The sequence below is a fragment of the Meleagris gallopavo genome, chromosome 15 (assembly GCF_000146605.3).
Source record: "Meleagris gallopavo isolate NT-WF06-2002-E0010 breed Aviagen turkey brand Nicholas breeding stock chromosome 15, Turkey_5.1, whole genome shotgun sequence".
NCBI lineage: Eukaryota > Metazoa > Chordata > Aves > Galliformes > Phasianidae > Meleagris > Meleagris gallopavo.
The window spans coordinates 5730835-5758275 of NC_015025.2; the positions used below are offsets into that span (position 1 = coordinate 5730835).

The following is a 27441-nucleotide window of genomic DNA, read 5'->3' on the forward strand; positions in this document are numbered from 1 at the left end:
AAAAAAAAAGAGCAGAAAAAATATCATGTACGTAATTCAAAAAGTCTACTTTAAACCTGTGTTCTGAAATAAGAGGTTAACAGAACAGTATTTCTGTTCAGTCTCTGGCACTTTCATTATGCCATCAATTATTACAGTGCCTTCTTCTAACAGGAATTTCATCATGTATTCATACTGGTGAGCAGAGTCATTTAGCAGCCACAACAAATTGAGCTCAGCAGGCTTTATTTCAAAAACTACAATGGTGTCAAGTGGTCAGTCCTTCACTTTTAATTTCTGGATATACGAGATGCAAATTGCCTGGTCTCTCATTCTAACAGCCAGTCATGGCAAATAGTTATAATTACATTCTAACATACCATTAATGTTGGGTAAACAACATTATAAAGCTGGGGATGGGACAGCTAGAATCATACACACAAAAAAAATCTATTATAATAGAAAAATAGATATTTATGTTCTATGTACCATACATGTATGTACCGTGTACATTACTCATACATGAACAAATCAAATTCATTTTAAAAATCTGAACAATCGTGAATATTCTCCTACTTTGTCAGCGTTCCATGTCTGTATTTGTAGCCTGAAATGCATCATCTCCCAGAGCAAGCCATTTCCAAAGCTGAGTTGCAGACACCTGTTTCCATCTCCAGCATACCTAGCTATTTGACCTTGTAGCACCTTAGGTTTGCTCGCATTTTGACACAAGACTTTGAATAAGATGCTGAGTCTAAGCGCCAAGTGCATTTTCCTCTTTGCACATGAAAAGTTGGCAATGAATGTCCGTGACACAAACCAGAAAGACTTAGTGTAGTTAGCCCAGTAAAAGCAAAGGAAAAAGTTCAGCTGACTTCAATGTGAGATACTGCAAGAAGCAGGAGTTAATTCTCACCCAGTTCGTTTTACATCAAATATATCCAGCCTCATTTACATTCACTGTAGAATTACTTAAATTAGAAGGTGAGACTTAATTTGATAAAATGTAATAAACATAACTCCATTGGCTTAGGCAGTGTCATGAGACAGTGGTCAGAGTTGATGGTTTGTGTGGGTTCAAGGAAATCCAGAAGAATCACACCTTTCCAATCCCAAAAGGCACTTTACCTGCTGAGGGCCATACCTTGAACTTTTCTTCCATGGGGAATTCACATTTTACTCCATTGATGGCTGCTTTAACTCAGATTTATATTATTATTACCACATCTGATCATCAGAAATGATGTAATCCAGGAAACTGCCACCTTCAACCTCATATTGGTTTAATAGGTACTGAGAAACTTGCATACAGTGTTTCTTCTCTTCCTGCGTGAACATTTGTGGGACCTATCCACGCAGATTTTGTTTGCACAGTGGTCACTGTACTCACATCATCTGTTTGGTTTCCAGAAATATTCAGCTAGTGTTTAAGAGCAAGTGCTGTTTATTTGGAAAAATTCAATGAAACATCTTTACCTCACACACACTTCCTTGTCAGACGCCATTTTATCAGACTACCCCTCTGCTGCCATCTGTCACACAGGAAGAAAATGGAGTGGAACGTTAACCTTTATTGTCATCCCACCAGCATCTACCTCTGACATCACAGGCCAACATAAGGCGAGGCAAATAGGAGACTTTGCTTTGAGAGTAGCCCTCATAATTCCTTTCCTTCCAGAGCAGAAAATGAAGTTTTCTTTGTCTACAAACGTTATGTGTTCGTTTCCTCAAACTACACTGAAAATAAACATTAATATTTGGGAATTGGTCATCTCATATTTGATCACCCACAGCATACCTTCAATAAATACCTCAATGAAGAAACACGTATTTTTTCCTTTTTCTGCAGCATAAACTCAGTTCAGCCTTGGATAAATTACAAGTGATGAAAAGAATTTCAATGGGTCGCCCATAGGAAGCAGAATATTTATTTAAACAATTCACCAATTTCCAAATACTCCTAAGTTAGTTGTCAACACAGTAAGATTGCAATGCTGGTTCACTGTTACTGTAGCAGATGGTAAGGACTTGTTAAAGCAGAATGAACTGCTACTTAGCCGCTGTAACAAATTAAAACTTAAGTCTTGAGAAGTGAATTCAATCCAAAGCAATAAAAATGGAAACATGAAGTGTAGACCTCTAACAAATGTAATATACGCACATATACTTTATGTGCACTTAAGCCATATTCTGAGAAATGCAGAGCAGTGACAGTTTTTCTACAGGAAAAAGATTTTGTTTTTATACATATTGTAGATTTCCAGTTATAGTTCATTTATTGCTTTAATATTAAATCATTAAAGCTGCAAACATGTCTTCAAGATTTGGCGTGACACAAAAGACCTCCACAGAAGACCTCCAACAAATACATGAAGTGGATTGCAAATACCTAATTAAATATAATAGTCATCTTCACGTGTAAGAGTTGTATTTGGATATGTTACTTTACGATAACTCCCTGTGGAATAATTTTCTTAGGAATAAGAGAAGATTTCACTTCCTGGCTCAAATCCTCTCAGAAGTCAGCAGCGTTCAGTGACATGTTTCAAATCTTAGGTTACTATCCCCATATCATAAAAAGGCACACGTGGCCTTTATTCTGCAAATAGCTGCTGTATGGCCATAACCATTGCAATATACTTAATGAATGACTGATGCTAAATAAGGACAATTTCTGTTTCTCAGACTACAACCATTTCTCTTCCTACATCTCTTATTGTCTGCACATCATATGACATCTGATCTGTTTTGCTGCTTGTATGGATTTAAGGCAGCAGTCTTGATGAAACAAACAGTTATTATCTTACTTTACAGATGAAGCAGAAGGACGATGAGGTTTTTTTCCCCCTTTTCTTTTAAAAGGCATGCCTATCTGCTCAGCAATACAAATGTAAGTGCTTCATCAAGGCAGATGTTACTTAACTAAGATGCTTTTGGAAACTGAATTTATGCCTCAGAGCATAAGCAGATCCATATTTTGAAATATTGGCTATGGGAATATCAAAAGGTCACCAAGGAAGTTCTTCTCTTTCCCTCCCCAACAGAATTTTTCCCAAGTAAACAGGTTAAGCTGTGTCACTACAAGGCCAAATACTTTCCTCTCTGTGACAGCACAGAGTCACAGAATGGCTTGGGTTGGAAGGGAACTCAAGGATCATCAAGTTCCATCCCCCCTGCCATAGACAGGACCACCAATCTCCAGATATGGTGCTAGCTCTGGTTGCCTAGGGCTCCAACCAAACTGGTCTCGAACACCACAAGGGCCAGAGCATCCACAGCATCTCTGGGCAGCCTGTTAACAGCACCTCACCACTCTCTCTGTAAAATACTTCCCCCTGACATCCAATCTAAATTTTTCCTCCTTTAGCTTAAAACCATTCCCCTTTGTCCTATCACTATCTACCCTCGTAGAAAGTTGATTCCTCACCTGTTCATAATTCCCTTTTACATACTGGCAGGCTACAATGAGGTTTCCTTGCAGCCTTCTCCAGGCTGAACAAGCTCAACTCCCTCAGCCTGCCTTTGTAGACAAAGTTCCATGCCATTCAATTACATTCACCAAAGGCATCCTAAATTCAGACCAGCAGAGACCACTGACCAATAATTCATACTTTGTATTTCTACACACTGGATTGTCATAAAACAGAAGAGCAGGTGGTCCACAGAGAACTGAAGAGAAGTATGTGGGGACTCTTTTTGTACACTGGCAGTTCACACCTTGCAAAAGCCATCATGGTTCACCTGTATGAAATGAGTTTTGAAGACAACAGGAATGACACAGGACCAAACTGCACACCTGTGGTTAATCCATGCTGAAGGACACCACGGTGTTCCTACACGATAAAACACATATACTGGGCGTACTTAGTTATAAATGAGGACAAAGTGTAGCCATGTGCTGTGCCGCTATTTAATATGGAGAAATGAGGCACAACAATTTTAGAAAAGCAAGCGATAATGAGTATGACATTGAAATGAAACTTGAAGAGCCTTTAAAAATAAGAAAATAATTACCTGACTGAAATTTGTTTAGAGCACAGAAGATATAAAAACAACCAGGAGATAGTTAATGAGCACAATTTTGAATAAAAAATGATGATTTTATCCAATGTCCATTAGATGCAGATGATTATGTTTTAGCTACGTTAACACTAAGAATCTTCTGTAGGAATACATGGATATGTATATACACATTTGATGCATTATATTTTAATTAGGTTCATTTCCTTCTGACAGCAAAGATTCTGTTCACTTGTCAGAAATGGAGATTTATTCCTAATCCTTATCTTCTAAATGGATTATAACATGAAATACGACTTTAAATAGAACCTATATCTCTATTTAACTTGGAGAAGTCAAAATATCTTCGCTACACCTTCTCAACCTTTACATCAATTATTCTCTTTTTAATTAAAGTTAGACATAATGATGTCCTCTCCATAATTCTACATGTATATGAAGCAAATAGCATATACAAGTTTCATCATTAGAAATGAAAACAAATGTCAGGGAGTTTCAGAAGGCAAAAACGTAAAAAGAGTGAAACTGATACAGCAGCCATACATACTCGCACCCCCTGAATTTGCATACACAGAACAGATGCACAGGTCATTACTGCCACAAAAATAAGATTCCTACTCCCATAGAATAGATAAACAAACACACATAAAAAGAGGCAGATCTAAACTATACTTTGATTTTCAGGCTCATATTCATCGCCATTGTTCATATCATCTAATCAGAAAGTAAATTATCCCATAGGAAAAATATGGGCAGCTGTGCTCCTCACTGAGAACAGTAAAGTTCTTACATGAACTGTTCCTTTTTTTTTTTTTTTTGTACAGCTCACAGATAAACTAATCCATTACATGCACTCATGTAAAGGGATACAGTCACGCACAGGGTGTGACTATTTGCTTAATAATTGTAATTAATAATTGGGTACTCCCATAGGTATGTTCCAAACTCAGAGCCCTACTATGCAAGCAGAATGACTAAGTTACAGAAACTTAACAGTCAACCTTCTGCTTGTCCTTCTTGAGCTCTGCATTTCCAGATGAGGGAATTAAAGTGTTAAAATAATCATGTACAATATAAGCTCCGCTTTGAAAGCAACCATACCTTGCTGGTTGTCTGCATTATTTGGCTTGTTTTATTAGACAGACCCGACACAGAGCTCCCCCACGCTTAGCACAGATCAGGGCAATCTATCTTTGAGCATCTCCTTCCTTCTTAGTACATCCACCCTCAGTACTTCACCGGCCAGAGAATCAACATCTCTTGCACAGCCCCATGTTTTTTGCGTCACGTGTGCTTTCCCAGAATCTCTAGAGCACTGCTACAGAACACGTTTTTGCCAGTACAAGTTTTTCACAAAGATGACAAGATTTCCTAAAATGAGAGAGACTGACATAGAAAATTCACGTCCTTCAGAAAGAAAGTGAAGGCAGTGTGCTTGAGGCTAAGTGAGACTCGCACGAAGACCATGAAGCCTGTAGAATCAGCTACTCACAGCTGCATTTGCCTGTGGATACAGTACTATTTCATCATCTACTCCACAAATACTCAAAAACTACTTTCCATGTAAATATTCATAAGGTGCAAATTAGCGGTTTCACAGCTCTGTTCCCTTTCTTTTCCTCCTCCAAGCTGCTATAATAAAACCTCACTTAATGGAATCCCAGTCAAACGTAAGGCAGGTCTGTCCCTTGATCTAAGCTTATGCATGTCACCTCTCCAGATTATTTAAAATACTGATTATTCAAATATTTCTGACTCTGAATGTCTCTGAAACATTGCATGCATATGTTGGGACTGATTTTCAGCTGGAGAAAATAAATCAAAATCCCAGAACACATCGATAAAAGGCTGAAAGACTAACTCTGTGGCTGGATCAAAACCTGCAGTTAGCAAAAATATCACACTTAGCAGATAGTTCTTGAAAAAACATACACCAACTGTGTGACCTTTAAACAATATCCTTGTACAATCTATACTTGTTTTACACAAAGAGAGATCTAGCTTAGAAATCTGCATACTGCGTTGGAGCAAAACGGTATCATGGCCAAAATATAACCTTTGCACCAAAAACAAGGTGCTTAAAAGAAAAACCTATGATGCTAATAGAAAAACTAAAGGTCTGACCAGGGTCCTGACTCCCACACAGCCTCTGAATTTTAAAATACTACATCCCAGTCCTATACATTTTCTTCCTTAAACTATGCTTGACAGAAGTCTGGAACAGGCTCACTAACTCTGAATTGACATTAGAACTGAACTCACAGAGAAGGCTGCAGTATGGGAAACCCATCCTGATCCTGATATTGAAAAAAATATTACCTTCAGCTGCTCTACTGACAAAGCTCTGTGTGCATACACAGAGTTGCTAAGCATGCTATCATATGACAACACACACACAACATCCTCACCGCAAAGTCACTACAGGCTCTTTTTGTAATTGTTGGGAAAAAAAAAATATTCTAGACAAGTAAAAAGAAGTCTTCCAGTCTCAGAAACGTAATTAAAAATATTAAGTTCTTTAACTATTTAATCTGCTCACCAAAAATAATAATCCCTGTCATTTACTTATAGACAGTAAACATAGATGTCTGATGTTTTCACAGCATTGTTGTTTTTCTTAAGATGACAAGAACAATGATTAGGAAAAATAGTTTTTGAGGTCAAGTTCCTCATGCTTTCATGTGCAGACAGACCCTGCACTGCCATCAGGCAGCACTTTCTAATGTTAGGAGCTCAGAAGATGAAGGATAGCTGCAAATAGAGCTTCCCACTGACATTTTTGTGTCAGACTCCAACGTGTTTTATTGTGTTACTTCATTTTGGTTTACACACCCTAGGAGAAAAGCAGCAGCCACAGAACCTGGAGCAGCAGCTCATTTCTTTTTCTTCACTTCCTCAACACTTGCTTTCTTCACCAGCTAATGTCATTACCAGAGATAACAAAAAGTTAAACACTTATGCCAACCCCAGGCAGACAGACAGAGCCCTTTGACAATTCCCCCGAGAGCTCCATCTGTCTGATTCATTTTTCAATGAATCAGAAAACTGAAGAATGCTTTCTTCTAAGTAAAGATGATGCCATAGTTCTGCATTCCAACTAGCTTTTCCAACTTATGGCTCAATTCCCACATAAACAGATTCAATTTGCAGTATGGTTTTATTCCACCTGGTTTTATTCCACCAGCTTTACCAGTGAAGCTAAGTAGAAATGTCATTAATGTTTGAGTGATTGTTGGATATTATTTATTTAATACAAAATGAGTACTAGATGAACTGGCAAATTAATCAGCTAATTATGTTATTACCTTGAAGAGATTTGAGTTACTTCATGTGAAACTATGGTTTATTGTTGTGCAACTTTGATTACTGTCTAAATGTACAGATCATCATGAATTATCCTAATAAAAACAAGATTAGTGGATAATGGAGACAAGGTGGATGCTGGAGATGTTGCTGGCACCTTATATTTAAACAAGAAATTGGAATGAAATTGAGCTGAAATATACTCTAGTGAAGAGGAACAGGTGATCATCAATAAACTTCATTTATAGAGTACTCTTATTGACAGTACATACGCTAAGAAATCATGAGACTGTCTCCTTCCACAAATTTGACAAGGACTAGGTTCTTCTAACTGTACTGAAAGAAGCCAACCAGCTGAAAGTGCACACGCAAGTGAAGAAATTTCTCATCAGAGTTTAAAAGATTCTATGAAAATTAATTGCTCTGCTCTCCTAGAAAAGATTGAGGAGCATGCATTTCAATGACTGGCAAAAGGCCTGAGAGAGGGCACAAAAGAATATCTAAAGTGAATCAGGCAGAATTTGGGGACTGCAGAATCCCGAGAAGATTTGGAAGAAAGCATCAGATGCCTGGCACTCCTTGCTACTCCATCTTCTCCAAATGCTCTGACTCTGGGAACATGCTGATAATTCAAATTATCACCCTCAATGCGTGTGAAGCTGAGAAATCCTTTTGCAGTTAGTCTTAAATTCTTTATCATTTTATGGATTTCTAGACATAGATATTTCTAGACACAAAGGCCAGACCGTTGCATTTGTGACTTGTTAGCCAGAACACTGCAAAAAGGTTCTTAATTGCTCATTTATTAAATACACTCTATGCCTGTGTTTATTAGCACATTGTCCAAAAATACATTGCTATCTACACAAAAGAACTCATTATTCAAATGCATTTTCTGAATAGCTTTCCAGCCTCTATAATTTCCTTATTTGCAGAATTCTGTATTTGAGACAATTCCAGTAACCAAATGTTGCATTTCATCTTTATCTACTCCCAATAGAACCATCATAACTCATAATAAGCAACTCTGAATGGCAGGTTCTGACGCAAACACATGAATTACGATTTAGCTTAAAAAAATTCCTTGCATTTAACATTTACAGTACTGTCAAATGTTCGTGTAAGTCAGTATATTTTCCATCTGAAGAAAATATGAGATGAAAAGGATAAACTAAGTCAGAACATTTTTTAAACTGACTACAGTCACTCTTAGCATTTCAAGATACTTGTACCAATTAAAAAAACTAAGAGTTTGACCAATAGCATCAGGAATTTGAAGGGTTTTCCTGTCCTTGGGATTCACATTTATTTTCTTCTATAAAGATAATATTGTGGGACAAAGCTAAATATTCTCCTCAGACATTATATTTGCTGAGTGAAAAAAATAATTGCTTTAGTGACTGAATATGATTTCTATGGGTGCAGATCAAGTTCTACAATAAAACATAATACACCAAGGCATGCCTTCAGTTTTGTGGAGGGTTATTCATCAAGTTATGGGATAACTTGCTTGTGCCCAGCATCCTGATTGCTAGCTATTTTACCTGCAGAAGACTCTTAACTACAAATGTACGTTTCACTTGAATCATATTGTTGCTTCAGCACATAATATTAAATCAACGTCCTTGAAAGTAAAATTAACTTAGTAACATTTAGATCATCATTACATACTTGCGTATATAAGCTGGTTGCACACTGAACTTTACATTGTTCCACAAAGTATTGGAATAAATGTTTCCTACACTAGAATCATAGAATGGCATAGGATGGGTTGGAAGGGACCCTGAAGATCACCTAGTTCCAACCTCTGTGACACTGCTGGGAACATCTCCTTCTATATCTCCCACTTTCATTGTTAGACAGCAGTAAACAAATGAAACACGGAAAAATAAATTTATTGAACTGCTTAACCACAACCCTGCCAAACTGGCTGTTAGAGTCACTTCACTCAAGAAGCAGAAAGAAAGAACGGAGCAGGTTTCCATTGGCACAGCTATAGAGAGCTCAAATTCTTCCATTAGGACTACATTATGCTTTTTTATATCAAATTTTTAATACATGGTACAGATCTTCACAAAGCTCCTGTCCAATTCTAGCTCTTTCCTGATATCAATGGAACTTGAGCTTTCTCTTGGGGCAAGCTAACCCAAAAAGGTGTTCCTCCACTTAAGTTTAAAGAAGTCTGCAGAAAGTTAGCTACAAAAGAGACAAGAGGCTTCTGTGACAACGCTGAACCTTATGAAAAATAAATTACAGAAGAAACATATTTAATAGACAAGCCTAATGTTTTTCTTGGTGAGAATACTAAAGTGGCTGCCAATTCAAGTTTGCATCCAAACTGTCAAATATAATTGCTTGTATATGTAACATAATAAAAATCTTTATTGTTGAAGTTTTAAAAACACTAAGTAATATAACACCAGCTTTTACAGCATTAAAAACAAATAATAGACTTATGTCAACTTATTGTATTTAGAGAAATGCAGAAAATCCATTAGATTTCATTAAAGACAGACAAATTGTTAAATGGTTTCTGCTGCTTTGATCCACACAAAAGACATAAATCATTTCTTGGAAACATTTCCAATTCAAACTTGCCTCCTTAAAATAAGCTTTTCAAACTGTGCATTAAAATAAAAGCTATATTCAAATGCAAACACTCAACTCATAATTTCTGCATGTTGATAATTGTATTAATCGGGTAGCAATCTGTGCATCTGTGATATTGTTGTGACCTCTTAAGCTGAAAGCAACTTCTAATAGGCACTTTGAAAATTCAAGAGTCATTGACATGAGTGCAAGAATATTCTATTTGCAAAGAAACGTGTTCAGCTGGTAAACAGGAAAAAAAGAATTCAAGATAATCTGAAAGATGAAGCAAACAAACTGGCACCAAATGAGGCATAATAAGAAAATGGAGTAGCAAAAACAATTTAAATGGTTCTCCTGCTGCCAAAACCAGCCTAATGTAGAAGTTTAACTGCTCTTCCTACACAGAGTGTATTCCCTTCAGATGCTTTTATTCTAACCCTACTACATCTAGAAGTCTAGAAAGGGCACATTCTATTTCTGAGTGAAAAATGAGACGGGCAAAAACAAAACCAGAGGCCTCCCACAAGCAGATTCAAAAGACTTGAGAAACAATGTCAAAATTAATGGATAACAACCAACTGAAAAACAATTCAGGAAGTAATAAGGTTATGATGAAGATTCATACTCACTAAATACAAGCCTTACTCACACAAGAGGATTCTTTTTGATGACCCTGGGAAATGGGTACATGCAGGAACTCTCGCAGTAAGAGGAGGACTACTTCCTGATTTTCTATACGTATTGACAGACTAAAAATGATGGCAAGCAACAGCAGGTACAAATAAGTGAGGTGATGTTTGGGGTGTTATTCGCTGTAGTTGTTTTTCTCGCTTGCATTTTTTGTTTGTTTAACTGAAAAGAAATAACACTGCTAAAGAAGCAGTCAGAAGGGAAATGGAAGCCTCCTACTTCTCCCTGTCTTGAAAACACAGCCTCATTTAGTTATCTCATGTATGCAAAACAGAAAGTTCAATATTTATTGTCTAAACAGTTAAAATGAGTGTCAACCTTTACATCTCCTTTAGTAAATAGAATAATCCGCTCCTAATAAACAAAAAAGGAATAATGATGACAGCTGCTGAGTGCTAAGAAGACATTTTGAAAAGGAATATTTTATCTTAAAGTGAGATGAAGGGGCAAAGTGCCACAAGACACTCCAGGTGCTTTCAACAGTCTTCGAAAGGGAAGAGGGCACCAGACTTGTGCCATCTCACATCTAATAATGTAACTTGGGTCATTCTGGAAGCCATCCCCCTTGGCTGCATTGTAGCAAGTCCAAGGGAGTTTCCTTAGCACAAGTGCAAGAACTCACTTCTGCCTAGAATGCCCTCAACTTCTTTTACTTAATTATGGTATAAATATTAAGCAAAAGAGTAAATAAATACATTACAAATTACATGCCCTTAAAGAGACAATAACTATTCCTCCTAATTATTAAAGAAATTACTGAAAACTGAAATTTATTCACCAAATAGATTCCATATTCACAGGCTCCCTTGCTTAAATTCTGATCTGGTACCAACTTTTACGTGGACAGCAAATTCGGAGATCTGAATCCAGGCAGAATTTATAAAAAGGTTAAGAAGGAGAATGAACGAACAGCAAAGGAAAGAGCAGTAATAGCATGTGCCCAGAACAGGCCAACTATAGGCATAACTACATCATTCCATTTTTAATTCTATGTTTAATTACAAAAGGATATAAATAGTACATAAACAAGATGCATCTGAGAAGTACCTGCTGGACACTACTTAGCAGTTACCTGGCAGCAATTTACTTCAGGATCCACAGTTCGAAGTTCAAATGCAAGAGCTGAAGTCCTGAGAATTTGAAGATCACCTCCAAGTTGCAATTGTTAATTCTCCCTTTAATTTTTTAATCAAATATTCAGGCAACTATAGTTGATGCTGCCATAAATTCGTATTCTGAGGAAATGGGATAGTAGTGCTCCAGTTCCAAGCCTGAAAATAACATTGATGTTGATGGTGACTAAAATTGGGAACTCTAAAGATGAGCAGACATCCCTGTGTCTCTTTCTCATTTAGAAGGTATACTCCCCTCCCTTAAAGCACAAGTGAGTATGAGCCAGTCTTTAGCAGCATAGAGAAAGACAAACCGTATGAGAGTATGCACCATATTATCAGTTTATTACTTTCTAATATATATTACCATCATTCTTAGAAAGAGCTTTATCTTCACTCCCCTCCGTGTCAGCTATTATCATCAAATTTTAACAGCTCAGCCCTGCTCCTGTGTCTGAATTTGATTTTCTACTTCCTCAAACTGCTACTGTATTCCTTTTAAAGAAAGGGGAAAAGAGGAAAAAGAAACAATCAATATAAGATGCAACTTTCAAGCAGAGTTTCCACAGTATCTCAGTGGTCAAATTGGAAAGGGAAAGGCATGTAGTTGGAAGATAGGAGGATGCATACAGATATGGTATCAGCCGGCAGCTGAGTATAGAGGCAGAACTAGAAACTGCTGTGGCTGTTTTCATTTACAGCTAGACACCCGGAATACTATCATGCTTTTTCAGAAATAATTATGACCAAAAAAACAAAAAAAAAAAAAAAAGAAAGAAAGAAAAAGAAAGAAAGAAAAGCTACACAAATCTTCTTCCAATTGTGAATGCCTAAAAAGAAATGGAGAAGCCTGGTCAGTCCCTTGCCATTTCCCACCATAAGGCTCCTCTGCACTGTTATGCTTCGCCTGTTACTGGAACTACAAGCAACAAGACAAATGTTCACTTCCCTTTGCCAGTATTACCCAGACACATCTCAAAAGCCTGAGTCTCTCCACGCCAATCCTTACTCTAATATCACCTTGGACGACACCCTTTCCTTTATCCTCTATAGACTAAGTATTCTCTCAGCTTTTAAGTTTCATAATTTAAATACTTGCAAAACAAATAGATTTGTTTTCTTAACAATATCGGTTTCTACTCTCAAACTGTGTTCATTACAGTTATCTCATTAATTCTAGTTTTGAATGTGGCATGAAAAATTCTATGAAGGATTCTGAAGCTTTAGTACCTTAAAACCATGAAGCCTACCAAATGTATATTTCCCAGGAACAGCAACTGCCATAAAGTTATAAATGCTATAAACTTCAAATTCTGTACCAGGAGAATATGGCATCACTGCTATCAGTTAAAAAATAGCCAATGTACTTTAAATGAAATAAATACTTGAAAAACTGAAAGGAAATTCCTGGAGTTAATTCCAATTAAAACCCACGAAGTACACAAGGAACAAGGATGGCACACAGAGAAGAGCTGGAGTACATCCTACAAAAAGGTTGTGGTTATTAAGAGAAAGTAAGGAAACAGAAGCCTATTCTCCACCTGCCAGCAGCAGACCTAGTGAGTAATCTCCCTCGTTTTATTGTTAACTAATGATCTAGAGGACTACAGACAGAAGACATACAGAAAATCAAGATTGTAACTGGAATAGACAGGAAATAATGAAAATGAACTCAAAAAGCAAAATTGAAAAGACAAGGAAATAAAATGGAAGAAGGACATTCAAAACTATCACACAGTGCACCTTTGGATAACTAAACATTTAAGTGCCATCCTGATGAAAGGAAACTTAGTTAATCTTTTCCGACAAGTCTCTTGTATAACTCTTACTCTCTTACTATCTTTCTTACTGTCTTCTTCTAGCACCTGTTACTAGAGGAAACTTCTGTGAACAGAAAGGGCTGCAAAGGAACAATCAGGTGAAAATCTAGCAGTAAATAAATAAAATTGCTTTAGACAACTGCAGTCATAAAAATTCCTCCAGCTACTTTATTTTCTCCACCAGTGTTAAGCTTTATGGAGCATACCATCAAAAGGAGCATCGTTGCACTGGCACTGACTCTCGTAGAGTTCGTGAAACTGCGCAGTGTTTGGCTCTAAATTTGTTTGTTTCTTCTCTTCACAAATATTCTAATCCCTCATAACTCAGGTGCTGTTCCCCAGGTTAGAAGACTAGATTTCTCATTTCTTCTTCTTCATTCTACTTGAAGTCTGGAATGACTTGATTACGTTTCCACTGAGATCTTCTCAGGCAGCACCTCCAGAATGCAGCTCTGATAGCAGCAGGGAAGGGAGAAATCTCATCACTTGGAAGTTTGCCTGAGAAAGACACTACCAATAAAACCTTTTCCTTCTCCTTCAGAAAGCGCATCAGATACTTCTGAAACAATACCTTCGGCTTGCTCTGACATCCTGTTTCTCCTTGATATTGCCACCATTGGGAAAGGAGGAACAGACAGGAAGGGGAGAAAAGAACGAGACCAATGAGTTTCATATCCTCCTGGTTTACATCCAGGAAAAATTCTGAATGCAAAATACTGAAAAGAATATGGTTCAATGTAATCACAGTTTAGTGATTAAAAGGGCTCTCCTGTTTAACTATACACCAGAGGCACATTTCCTCAGGGCAAACCGCTCCATTTCCTTGCTCATGGCTTATGTAAAAATTGGAACTAGCTTCTCCATTTTGTAGCAAAGGGACCAAGAAAGTGGTTTATTTTAAGGATGCAGGCAGCCTACCACAGCGATAGCAGTGTTGGTAACAGCTGATCAGCTTTCTGGCTCCTCCCTCCCTATCACCCTTCAGGCTAGCACAGCACTGTCCCATGGCACTGCAGCACCCAAGCAGCTCACTGGAGAAGGAAAGGCGAGCCAGAGCTGGAGGGCAAGGCAGAGCCTCGTGCTGAGGTGAATGCAGCCAACCTGCTGGCAGGAACAGGCTCTTTATTCGCATCATGGAAGCACTGGGAACAACTGCATGAGTGATTTTTTTATTTTTATTTTTTTTTATTCTTATTTTTTTACTGCTGCAATGAGAGTTTTCTTACCTTCTGAGAAGCCTTCTGATCTTCAAGCCAACTCTTGGTTTTACTAAAAGCCTTTCCCTCTGCATTCTCCACTCTCAACAGCATTCCCAAATTTATTATCCGTGACCCATAATGAGGAAATAGGTTTCTATGCTGGAAAGGAGAAGCTATATGAGCATCCTATTTCTCTCTGAATCTCTCATTCAGAAATCATCACACAGGGAATGTGGTTCTGTGTCCTTTCCCACTGTGTGCCCTCTAAAAGCATTAACAGTTTACAGATTTCCTGCAGGCATTACCTAAAGGCTTCTCTCCTTAAAAAAAAGGCACTCCTTTTTGTTTTTCCTGATCTAATTTCTGTCTTCTAAGGGGATGAACGCTGTGTTTCAGAATGCCAACATCAAAGGATATAGCAAAAGCCCAGCTTTCCCATGCTTGCTTTTCATGACTTAAACAAGAGCCTGTTAAATTGATTTTCAATAGAACAACCATTTCATGTACACATTCCATAGATTCCACACTTCATGGCAAAGTCCAAAAGACCTGAAAAGCAGGGCGGTCTGGGTTCTCTCCCAGATGGGGAGAGAAACTTTTGAGAGCTTTTGCCATAGCAGTTGGTTACGACTTCCATGCTTTAACTCCTTCATCAGAAGTGCAGTACATCAGTGAACGCAGCACACTCAAAACAGCAGTTCACAGCAGCTCAAGGAAATATACACTAAAAACAAACAAAAAAACCCCCAAAACAATCCTACAGCAACCTTATAATATATGCAGAAGGCCCTGACGAAAATGTAGAGCTTAGTGCCTTAGAATATAGGTCTTTTTGTATAAAACAAGGTCAGCATTGTATGCTTTGTTTTACAAAAAAAACTAATTAGAGCATATTTTTACTGAGTTTAGTATGAGCATAGCAGTTCATTTAATTGAATACATGCAACAATAAAAAGAGCTCCGAAAATCAGATCTTTGTAGCAACAGTGTTTACATTCACCCCTCACATATTAGCAACCAGTAGACAAAACAATCACAAATTGAGAAGCACTTGAGCAGGCTGACTGCAGGAAACGGAGGACAGTGGCACAAATACACGTTCTGCAAGGTTAAACTAACGTGAAGTAAATCCCTCAAGTTATGTAAATAAATTATAGTAATGTTGTCTGACAGCTTATATTAAATAAGATTAATTCAGTGAGCATAAAATATGCAGGATACTTTTCCCACTAATATGTCCCTATGCATCTTGTGACATGCAAGGCAAAACGTAACACCCAAAGAAGATTCTGCAGTCTCCAAGCCCAGAGAAGTGAGTGAAAGAGCTGCCTGCCCTGCAGTGGCATCTCTCTGCTGGTTTAACTGCCACTCAGCCCACCTGATCACACACCAGAGGCACACAGCACACCCACTGCCAGGCAATGCCTGGAATTCTGCAGAATTATTGAGAGGGTCAGAAGCTCAAGAAGTGAAGCAGACTCCTCTGCCTTTCACGCATTCGGATGTAAACTGGCCCCCAAACAGGCTCATAAACTGCTCAGTCTGCAAAGCAGATACAGCAAAGTATTACAAAACAACTAAGTGGAAGATGAATTGTTTTTAAAAAAATTCAAAATGCTCAATCAAGCATGTTTAAAACCAGATTCCATCTCTATCAAGATTTCAAATACCAAAATTGCACGAGGAAACAAAAATCAGATCAAAGTACCAATATAATTAACACTGATACTTCATTTTCCTGTAAAATCATGAAAAGCTCTCTAACCCAAGATACTCCAAGGAGGGAACCAATGCATTTCCATCAAACTTCCTATTAAAGATTTTATCTTTTTTCCTACCCTCCCCCTTTCATCTGGCTTGGCACCCAACCCTTCGAAGTTTCATACTTCAAAGTATGAACCTGCTTTTATATACAAAAGAACATACTTCTGTAAAAACAAAGAACCCCAAAGACACACACACAGCTACAGAACAAGCAGAGCAAGCCACTGAACTCCTTTATACTTTTGATACTCAGACCTAACCCTTTTATCACCAAAAGAGTATTGGGAAACCACAGACTGCAGACAGAAGTAATCACTTTTAAAAAACAATTGGGAGAAGGATATTTTTGGTAAAGGAATCGTGTAAAAACAAATCAACAAACACTTAATTATGGATCACTCAAAAACTAAGGACTTCAAGACAATGAAAAGAGTGTTATATCCCAAAATCATAAGCCGTTCCTACAACATATTACCTTCATCGAATTGAGATTGAGTGACTTTATCCATCTACCTCTTTGCAGGCATGACTTCAGCAAGTAAGTTCTGCTCGTTTGAAATAAAGAGGCTTAATCTTACTTCTTAATCTTCACTTCAACTTTCATCTTAAATTTCCTGCTTTCAAGTATCAAGCCAAATTGATTTGATGCTTAATGCATGATAAATAATGAACCTCTGAATTAGCCTACATGTGATAAGGCGGTGATCCCATTATTTCTAACATTCTTATAATCAGGCAATGATTAAATTATTTCTAACAGTCCTTAGCACAAATGCAAAAATACACTAAAAAGATTCTTAACAAAGCTCCCCACCATGTTTTTTATTAAATGCCCTTAATTTGAGTGTTTTATCACATGATTACACTAGCTAGGCCGTAAGAGTTTATTTTAATGAGAATAGGAAGAGCTCAAACAGTAGGTGTTCTGTGTATCTCTTTGACATCTTTATAACCGTGTGCCATTTTGAGTGTGATTAGCTGAATAGCAACCATTAGCAAGGTTGATTAATACTTCTAAAATATTCTACATCTTTGGATAGCACTCAGTTTACTTTCCTCGAGGAACAGACTGAAACAAACACTTCTGCTGATCTCCACCTGAGGACACAGCGCAGTGTAAAGAGTTCAACAATAAAGGGACCTCAACCTCAGCTCCCTGCCAGCATCACTGACATTTCTATTTACAGAATTCTGGACTCACATATGATACTCAAGGACTTACCTTAATTAATATCATTTCCACGTTACAAGTGTGAGCACAGAGTTAAAGAAATGGGGTAGGCAGGGTGGTTTCAGTGTGTGCCTCCAGGACATTGCTACCAATAGCAGACACCTATTACAGAGCTGAGAATCAACGTGAAATGCCATTTAACATCCTATTAAAAAAAAAGAAAATCTTCCACATATTGAGCTTGCAGAACAAAGAAGTGCATTAAAAGCAATGATAAGGGTATTAAAAGGTAATATTTGATGTACGCCTATCTAGTACATTAATATTGAATTTGGCTGTGATATGAGTTCCACCAGTTAAAATTACATATTTCTCTTTTTTCTTGAATCAGAAGAGACAGTTACAGGAAAAATCAATAATCTAAAGCCTACAAAGCCAAAAATCTCCTTTCAGCACTTAGATACCATGGTGATAAAGGCCATGAAATAAAGGTCAGAAATACATAAAACAGACATTAGATGCACAAAAAGACATTTGCCACATGAACTGGAATTAGTCATGCCTTGCTCTTATAGAGGTATGCCATAGGAGCTACTCCTGCTGGCATAGCACAACCTCCTCCTTCCATTAGCACACAGATAGGCACTAAGTGTCTGAAGTAGGGATATGTGACTGGGCATACTCTGGTGGCAAAGTGATGGGGGAAAACTGGCTTTAAAGACAAGGAAAGAATTTTCTGTTCACTCTGACTACTACTCAGTCTCAAAGCTAGCAGCCATCCGTAGGAAGACACTTCTCCAGCACAACTTCTGGATACTTCATGTCTCTATATACAGCAAATTACGCATCTTGCAGTTTTCCACGAGTTCGGGAGTTCCTGCAGTCCTTTGCAAGCAGATGAAGGCTAAAGGATGTAGAGTGGAGGAAGTGTTATGAAGCCACGTTACAGAACATGCCTTTCCATGGACCATACTGTCCATATATCAACCACCCGTTAGATATTGATTCTAAAATTATTACTATCAAGCTAACACTGAAAATAACTAGATGTAGCAAAATGTTACTATTAGAGCAAAACATAGGGTATGAAGAATGGTCTACTCCAAATGACAAGCAGTACGTACGCTGCCAGCGCTGTCTCAATGAGCCCAAAGGTTGAAGGACACTCTCAGCTACCTGCTCTGCCTTGCGCTTGCTCACACCGTGTTAAAACTGAAGCAACACAGACTGCATAGCAATTGTCAACTTCTGCCAACATTAATCTCCTTCTAGAGTACTGAAGAAGAGCTGTTTGGATTCCCTTCAGCGCAGTTAAGTCATATTTTCATCCCACATCTAGTTGTTACAAGGACGTACGTGAACATGATCATGCTGCTGTTCATTTCTGTACTTTGGATAAAAAACCTCAAAGTAGTTACAAGGCAAATTTTACACAGACAAAACAACCATAATTTGTTTTATTCACCCATAATTTTCAGACCTGGCTCATCCTGTCAAGTCAGCTCCCTATCTGAGGGATGAAGGAGATTTCCAAATAAAAGACCCGTTATGTTTTATTGAGACCATGTGGAGACCACATGTACTTGACTGTAATAGAGGAAACATGCTGGAGGCATTTATTGTGCTCACAGAAATGTACTTGGGAGTTCAGTTTATCACTGGTAGATAGCACAACTTACTAGCTTCTTCACATTTGTATATACTCATTTTATTGTATTAAGGCAAAAGGAGAACCTTAAGTGTCTTTACCTAATCAAAAAATGAGAAAAAGTTCAGAACTGAAGTTCGAGGGGGAGAGGGAAAAAAAATAAAGAGAGGAAAAAAATAAATCCCACAGTGAACTGGATTTGTTGATTTAAATCTAACTAAGGTGTTAGGAGAGGTGTCTCCTCACCTCCACACCAATTCTTGATGTGAGAAGACATCTCTCCTAATTACAGGAATTGTACCAAGAAACAGTCCTCATACAGGGAAAGGCAGGCAGCAAGGCTGTTGGGGACCTGAATTCCCTGCTGAACTTCTCTATACCTGCAGCTTGCTCTGACTTAAGTCTTTTGCAAGGAGAAAGGGACAGAAGACAAGACTGGAAGGACTAAAGGACAAAATGACAGGGAAATGTAACGAGGAATATCAGTGGACAGGGGAAGAGCGCTGAGACAGTAACAGTAATCAGCAGGCACAAGCAGAAGGAGAAATTAGGGACAAAGGCAAAAGGAAAGATAAAACTTATCAAGAACTTGCCCCAGTTTCTAGTATTGCCTTCTAAAAAGCAGCCATGCAAGAGGGCAAAGCAAACACTTCCAACAGACTTTCTTTGGACTTCTGAGAAAGAGTGGGAAAATTGTGTTTTTTAATACGTGTAACTCACTTCTTTCATTGCTACCCTCAAAAAGTTTTATTCATCAAGACTTTGACAACTTTAAAGGAGCAAAATACACTTTGTGACCTAAGCACCAACGGTGGCAGAACACACTGCTCCAAAGAGATGGGATCTTTCTGAAACAGAAAATAAATTGAGTAGGACAACGGATATTAAGGTTACATTTATTTTTGAAAAATTAAACTAGTCTGAGTCTGAACAGTTTATGCACAGGCTCCAGTAAAGGTCAAGACAAGAAGGGGAAAAAGTAAACAGCTCATTTTATTACCTATCATGTAAGAATCAGAGTCCTGCCAAAGGAAGAAATATCCTCTTTCATTCATACGTCTTTTCTTCCCTCATCCCTTTAGAAAAGACTGACACTGCTTAGGAGACAATAATTCAGTGGGTTCCCTGTCCGCAATCACTTCATGCCACTTATGTGCAGGGTGCTGCACAGCAGCTGGCATGAAGGCTGTGCTACTCCAGGTTGTGCTGGTACCAGTGCTGTGAAATGCTAGAGCCACAATGGTACTGAGAGAGCCTTCACAAAAGGAATAATTTCCTGTTATTGTCAGACCACTTTAGCTTTTATCTCATTATGTCAGAATCTTTCCCCAGCAAGCTGCTTCCCTCTACAGCCCCCTGCAGTCATGTAAATTTGTCTATAGCAAAGCAGATTCTAAGAAATCTTCCCTTGCTCCATGTACATACAGCCATACCATATTTCTGCAGAACATCACCCTTCATTTTTTGAGGAAGAGAATAAAATCGCCACCAGCAACAGCATCTGTTCTCCATGAAAGAGCAGTGTGCACGTTTGTCATTTTACAGAGAGAGAAATGACTGCCAGGGCTCTGGGCTGCCCTGCCACCACCCATGCTTACCCAGCTGAAGGCACAGGGAACACCATCCTCACACCTGAACACACATGGTTATGTTTGCTTTTATGTTCTTTCTTCAGAGCTGATGGAGTGAGGAGTTAAATGTAGAACTGAGGGGGAACATTTCAAAATGCTTCCCAAAGAGCTTAGCAACATGTAGATGAGTCGTGCTTTCAGTGTATCTTCATTACATCATTTGGCAGCCAACACTAGGGATGAGCAAGACAGAAAATATTTTTCAGAAGTGGTCAGGAACTACGGGCATCACTGGACTGCTTCCATTAAAGCAAGACATATCAGGGCACAGTCAAAGCAGCTTTAACTCTGACAGCAAATGGGCTCTTGGCAAGGTTCTAGGTCAGCAAACATGTACAAGTGGACAACAGGCACATTCCTACCCCTACAGCTTGGTTGGCTATTACAACAAGCAGTAAAGAAGTTGTAATAGTCTGCAGTAAAGAAGTTGTAATAGTCTGCCTTATTCCCTCCAGAATGTAATTCTACCACAGTGCCTGTTTGCTCCGTCCTGGGAACGTTTCATCTGAACAGCTCTGCAAAGAAATGGAGAGGACTAGCAGCTTTTACCCTCAGGACAAGATAAATCCAGTATCACAATCATTTAATGAGGGCTACAAATCCGACTAAGTGCTTTTTCATTTATAAGCCCTAGATAAAGGGGCAGGAGAAACTACGGTTCCCCTCCAGAACCCTCCAGATAAAGACAATGCCAATTTTGGCCTCATGACAGTGTGTTAATACAAGATGATCTGCAATAAAGCCTTTCTAAAGAACACCACAGAGTATATGTTTTAGCAATTATGCCACAAGACTGGTATGCTTCAGCAGCATAATCCCCCACCATTACAGCCACGCTTCGGTGAGGAGCAGTCACTTTGCCATGGTAATGCTTCAGCATTACTCTTCCATTTATGTAATGAACAAGAGTTTCAGAAGTTTGATTTGGCAGATGTTGGAGTAGAACCAAGCCGGACATCCCTTGCTGCTGACACCCAGTTACTCCTTCATAAAACATTTTCAGGAACTGTTTCTCCTTACTGGGTCAGTCAATTGAACATTTCAAAGACAATTTTGATATCACCTGGATCTCAATAAAATACATTAATATAGAGAAAAAAACTGGATTACAGAGCAGTTCCCATATTCCTCTTACTCAATCTCTTCTTTTTGAGACCCAAAAAAGAACAACTGGATGAATCTGGTATTACAGGACACAGATAACCATACTCTCTGCACAAGCCACAGTGACCTTCTCCAGGTTCTCTCACAAGGGAAAAAATACTGTTTGCAGTATCACCTTCATACTGTACTTATCGAAGTACCTTCATATATCAGTATAAACCTGAAGAAAGAGTGAAATATCTACTGAGATGATCAAGAACAGGAACACAACCCAGGCCAGGTCCAATTGGCAATGTAGTCAAGTTTAGCTTGATATGTTCTAGAAGTGAAAATTAAGATTACAAAAAATAACTTAGTTTTCCTTCAGTTCACCCTTGTTCCTTCTCCTTCACATCCCACCCAACTAATGCCAACAAGCACCACTCCATGAAAACACAACCTTCTCATTAACAAGTTCCCTAATTCATTCAGGGCTTTACAGCCTGCTTTAGATGTACATCTGTAACACAAAGAGCCTTCTTAACAGCACACACACACACTCACGAGTATTCTTGCACTACTTCAACATGAATTTACACTCTCCAGAATAGCACTGAATGAAGAATAACCAAACAACTACGTCTGCATGCCAACTTCCCTGACGAGAACAGGAAAACATTCTGTGCTTCTTTCAAAAGGGAAAAAGTGTATATATATGCTTTCTGCTTTATCACCTATGATTAGCTAGCAACCAAACATGTCTCTACACCTAAACTGCAGAGCTAATGCTTCTCTTTTTCAGCTGACAAAGCAAGGCTGAGGAAGAGAAGCTTTCCCAGTTTCAGGCTGTTTGTCCTCAGTCTCCTAAAAGCCATACTACTCCTTGCCAAGGTGTTTATGCTAGAAGTGTAGGATCCAGAATCCAGTAGTATAGTTGTGAATTTAAAAATTAGGTAAAACTGTCAAACCTACTTGCCAAACAACACAATTAGACGTAAGAAAAATAACATCTATCTGTATTTGTCTGCCATTTCCACACTGCCAGAACATGTCAAGAGAAACAATGCCTATGAATACAGTCTACACTCAGACACACTGAATAGTTATAACCAGGCTATGTTAGTCAAGGTTTGTACCTTCAGCTCACTCTACAGTGCTCCCGCATAGAGAGAAATAACTTGGTAGTAGCTTTACTTCACAGAGAGCCAACCACACATTAGCTGGTATCATCAGCACAGGTGTTGAACTAGTGAACCATGGGCACTTACCCCCAACTCACTTACAAACACTGTAAGAGCTGATAAGAGGGTTGTTATCCAAAGTGACAGACAGTACATGTTCATTTTTCCTCTTCCAGATGCAGTAGAGCAGATTACATAGCACTTTCCTATGTTGCATAGTGTCAATTCTGTAGCATTGAGCAGAATCACAACAGGTGGTGACAAGGAGTAGCATGATGGCATTCAAGACGGGCAACTGGGTTTGCTTGTAATTCAAACCCCAGTGTGACCTCCAAGTTCTTTTCTAATGCCTATAGTCAGTATCACACCAAAGACATACATATGCCCAAATACGTAAGTAGTTCACTCATGTATGGACGTTTTCTAAGAGCTATTTGTTTCAGCAATCAGCGCTCCTTTAAATGGTTCTCCATTGCATATGAACATCTACATCTTCATGCTCTGCTCTACTCTATCATGACTACAAAAATCCCTTCATGATGACTAAATTTGCCTTTTAGTTGAACAGCTCATCTACTGGAGGAGGGAGGGAGACAGGAGGAAGGCATCAATTGAGCAAGTGCAAATTATGATACAGAAAAAGCCTTTGCACCTTTTAAAAAGGTTCTTAATCAAAGAAGTCATTCTCAGCACTTGAGAATCTGAGAAAAAGCTTATTATATGAAAAGTGCTTGATAAATTGGGTACCTTAGGTTCTCCCTTGAATTCTCAAAAAGGACTAAAATTACTGGAGTGCACAACACAGAGCTGTGCAGCAACAATTCTGCAGACAACATCATTCCTAATTGCAAATGCGTAGAAAAGAAAGTGCACATATCCCTCCCTTAGGGATACAAAGAAAATAACAGAAAATGTTAAGACAACCTCAATGAAAAGTTGCTATCTCTAGCGTATTATAATCTAATCTGAAGTACTTAACAGAACAAGACAAACTTTTACTTGCAACTTAGATCTTCAAGCTTATATACAGTGTTCACAGAACTTCATACAGCTCTGTAGCCCCTTGAATCTAAAAGCTATTTTGGCAACTAACACGTTCCTTGTGTTAAGGCCCAGCCTCAAACCTATACAGGCACATGAAAGCAGAAAACATCACTTGGCACTGCCAACACAAAATCAAGCTGGACAGAGCCATCCCCATGCCGAGTTCACAGGTGGGTAGCACTGCAGCAACACCCAACTGATGAGTCCTTGCCTAGCTGTACCCGTGAAAACAGCAGGCAACTCTTTTTTGACAAATGCATTAAAAAACCACACCTGTAACTTTTGCCATCTGCTCTCCTGACAGTGTATTAGTTAGAAATGGAGCTGAAGCACAGGTTGTTAACAATGAAATATAGTTTACATTCTGAATAAAATAAAGATATTGAAAGCACATTGATATATCAAATTAAAGATTTCCAGGATTCCTGCCTTTGAAGGAAAAAGGAGGCTTTCGCCTCTTTCCTCCTAAAGCAGTGAGTGTTAATGTGGTTTTGGAGGCAATCCAAAGATACCCTGGTTTCCTCGGCTAATTTCTTAAATTCCTCACTGCAGCAGCAAGGCTAGCAAAGTAAGAGCGTGGGGCTGAACTTTATTTATGTGAGAATCAGAAACATGCAACAAATCTGCTCAAACTGACACAAAGACAGCAAAACATGACAAAATTTAGGGTGAAGTTTTTCCTGAAAAAATGATGCCTTAATTTACTGAAACGCCAAAGACTTGCTGTAAAAGGCTCACAAGTATCCCATCTAAAAGTTTCGTCCAGTTTGAAATAAAAAGCCCTGATTGACAGCAAAAATAGGTCCTTGTTAGCAATCAGCATGCTTTGTTTTTCAGCCTCCCTGCATTTTGTGGACAACAGCCCAGATTTGGACAGATTATTTCATTAGGGGAAGCTTATAGTTTAACTAAACACAGCTTTCTCAACAGAAAACTGGTATCAATCATTTCACATTTTTTAAGCAGCGTGAATGATTCATCTCCAGGAAATCTGTATGATAATCTAGAGTTACAGCTGATCAGACAAAATTAAAAAGAGCAAATCACTCCATTTTTTGCCACTTAAACTACAGTATCTTTACATGTGTACAAGAAAAAGAGAAAACAAATCCCCAAACAAATCTAAGTTCTGTTAATTATTTTCCTTCTTTTTACATCATAAAGTTTAGTCCGCAATACATTCACCATCTTCATTTTTCTGTAGGGTAAAGCAAAGTTACAGCCAACTAGCATTACTCAGCTACTACTTTATGAAACGCTCCTAATTTTCTATTTGCAGCTACATAAATCTCCTTGGGGCTGAGATGTTAGCTAGATTCCAATGCTGGCATTCTGCTTAGATTCAACTAGTCAGAACAAAACAACTTATGTCTGATGGTGATGGGCTAGAGGAGGAAGAGGATAGGAAAAGGAGCTTTTCTTAAAAAAAATTATAAATAGTTGAACATTCAGTCTTCAAGCAAGGCTTGCCAGAACGACAGTACTTGTTCAGTATTTGGCTGTTGGTATCGTTTTGAACCTCAAAAAATGTGCTTCTCTAAACTCCATTGTACTCAACAGGGCAAAGGTAATGGTTTCACTCCTGGAACAGTTACAAATAGAGAGTTTTTGTTCTCATGCCTGGTAAAAATATGAGTCACATCTAATCCCACTAAAAATATGTATATCATCAATTAACTGGATCTGAATTTAGACAGACTTTTACAAGCTATTATCTAGGTAAATAAATAGCCATACCTGAAAGCACCCACTTCAAGTACCCACTCACACAAGTCGTGGATCTTCTTAGGCTTGGAAACACAACAGGAGCAAATGGCTTCCACGCCCCAGCAGGGCTTTAAGAAACAGGTGTCCTAATCAACAGCATCTAGTGCTACTTCATACTCACACCTGATCACAGTGATTTCGTTTGCTCACAAATTGGGGGCAATACAGTGAATCCATTTGAAAGATGAGTTTTAATCTGCTTTGTGAATGAGAATTGTTGTTCCTATCTGAAAGAAACAAAAGGGCTCCCCGGCATCTGCAATCTTCTTCTCAGTCATTGCTTTACTTAGCTAAGGCATTGCTAGGTCAGACAGTCACTTTAAAACTAGAAGAAACCAGGTGCTTTTTGTATAAACATAATTAAGTAATTTAATGAAAATCTGGTGAGTCCATCTCTCTCTGAGAATATTCAGGGTTCAGTTCAGTGTATTTTTGCTTGTTTTTGAATGCAAGCTGCACTTTAATGTAGCTTTGCTGTCACCAACAGGTTGCCATGAGAATTTAATGCTTTTCATTTCATTCTTTTAATGTTATTATTCAGGCTAAAAATAACAGTGTGACTCACTCAGACTTACTCTTAGTGAGTACTGTTTTAACTTGTAAGAAGTCTTTTTACATTTGATGTAATTAATGATGAAGTAGTTAGCAGTCTCTGACTAATACAGGCAAATCTGGTAGGGGAAGGCAGATTAAAGTTGCTACTGTTCAAAACATCACAGATAAAGAGCGAACAAAAATAATCTGATTTTCAAATTGTAACACAGAGATGCACCACCCAGCGTACCACTTCTGGTTTCTCAGAGCACTTACTCATCTTTTATTACAAACAGAATCATCTGTAGCCACTGCATGAGATGATTGGTTTGAAAATAACAGGATTTTTTCCCAGCCTTCGCTTTGCTTCTACTCCATAAGTCATGTAAAATAATGTGCCTCAAAGTGGCTGACCTGTCTGTCTGCTTGGTGTTTATAAGGAGTTTGTCTCCATGGTATTTCAGTTCTTTATCTGAAAACAAAAGAGGAGGTACAGGAAGCCAAGGAAACCTTGAAAGGGAGCTGTAACAGTGATATACTCGAATCAGACTTGATGACCTAGGCAAATCCCGAGAGGCTGATGGCATGTCAGCCTGCTTCCTGAAAGCCCTGGAAACACCACAGTTCTGCCTCTACTTCCACTTTCCTCAGAGCATACAGATCCTGCTCCAGCCTGACCTTACCACAGCTGAAGAGGCTCAGCTGCACCATCAGCATTCAGGTGGGGAGGGCAGTGCCAAAGCCTGACCGGCTCCATCAATACTCCCCCATCCCGCCTGCCTCCTCCAGAGCTGATTAATACTACAGGCACAAAAAGGGACAGCTAAGTCTTGAAATACTTGCTGGAAATTGCATGATAGCAGCTGAGTACAAGAGATCAAGCAGTGTATTGGAAACCTGAAA

General features: G+C 38.5%; 2 long non-coding RNA genes across 4 annotated transcripts in view; both read right to left on the reverse strand.

The window, feature by feature from the left end:
- The window catches only part of LOC116217207, a 27520-nt gene extending 25979 nt beyond the window's left edge, over positions 1 to 1541 (reverse strand). The window contains exon 1 of the long non-coding RNA XR_004161399.1: positions 1456 to 1541. This is a non-coding gene — a long non-coding RNA (uncharacterized LOC116217207). The remainder of the gene's footprint in view (positions 1 to 1455) is intronic.
- Positions 1542 to 8946: 7405 nt separating this feature from the next.
- Positions 8947 to 26123, reverse strand: LOC109370055. 3 transcript variants are annotated; one of them, XR_004161397.1, is made up of 5 exons: positions 25975 to 26119; positions 14743 to 14874; positions 14088 to 14116; positions 13723 to 14014; positions 8947 to 11855 (listed from the first exon to the last, which is right to left on the reverse strand). It is a non-coding gene; the product is annotated as an uncharacterized LOC109370055 (long non-coding RNA). The 3 variants fall into 3 exon arrangements; XR_004161398.1 differs by lacking the exon at positions 8947 to 11855 and adding an exon at positions 20897 to 21102 and having other exon boundaries at positions 13437 to 14014; positions 25975 to 26123; XR_004161396.1 differs by lacking the exon at positions 8947 to 11855 and having other exon boundaries at positions 13468 to 14014; positions 25975 to 26115.
- Positions 26124 to 27441: the final 1318 nt, after the last annotated feature.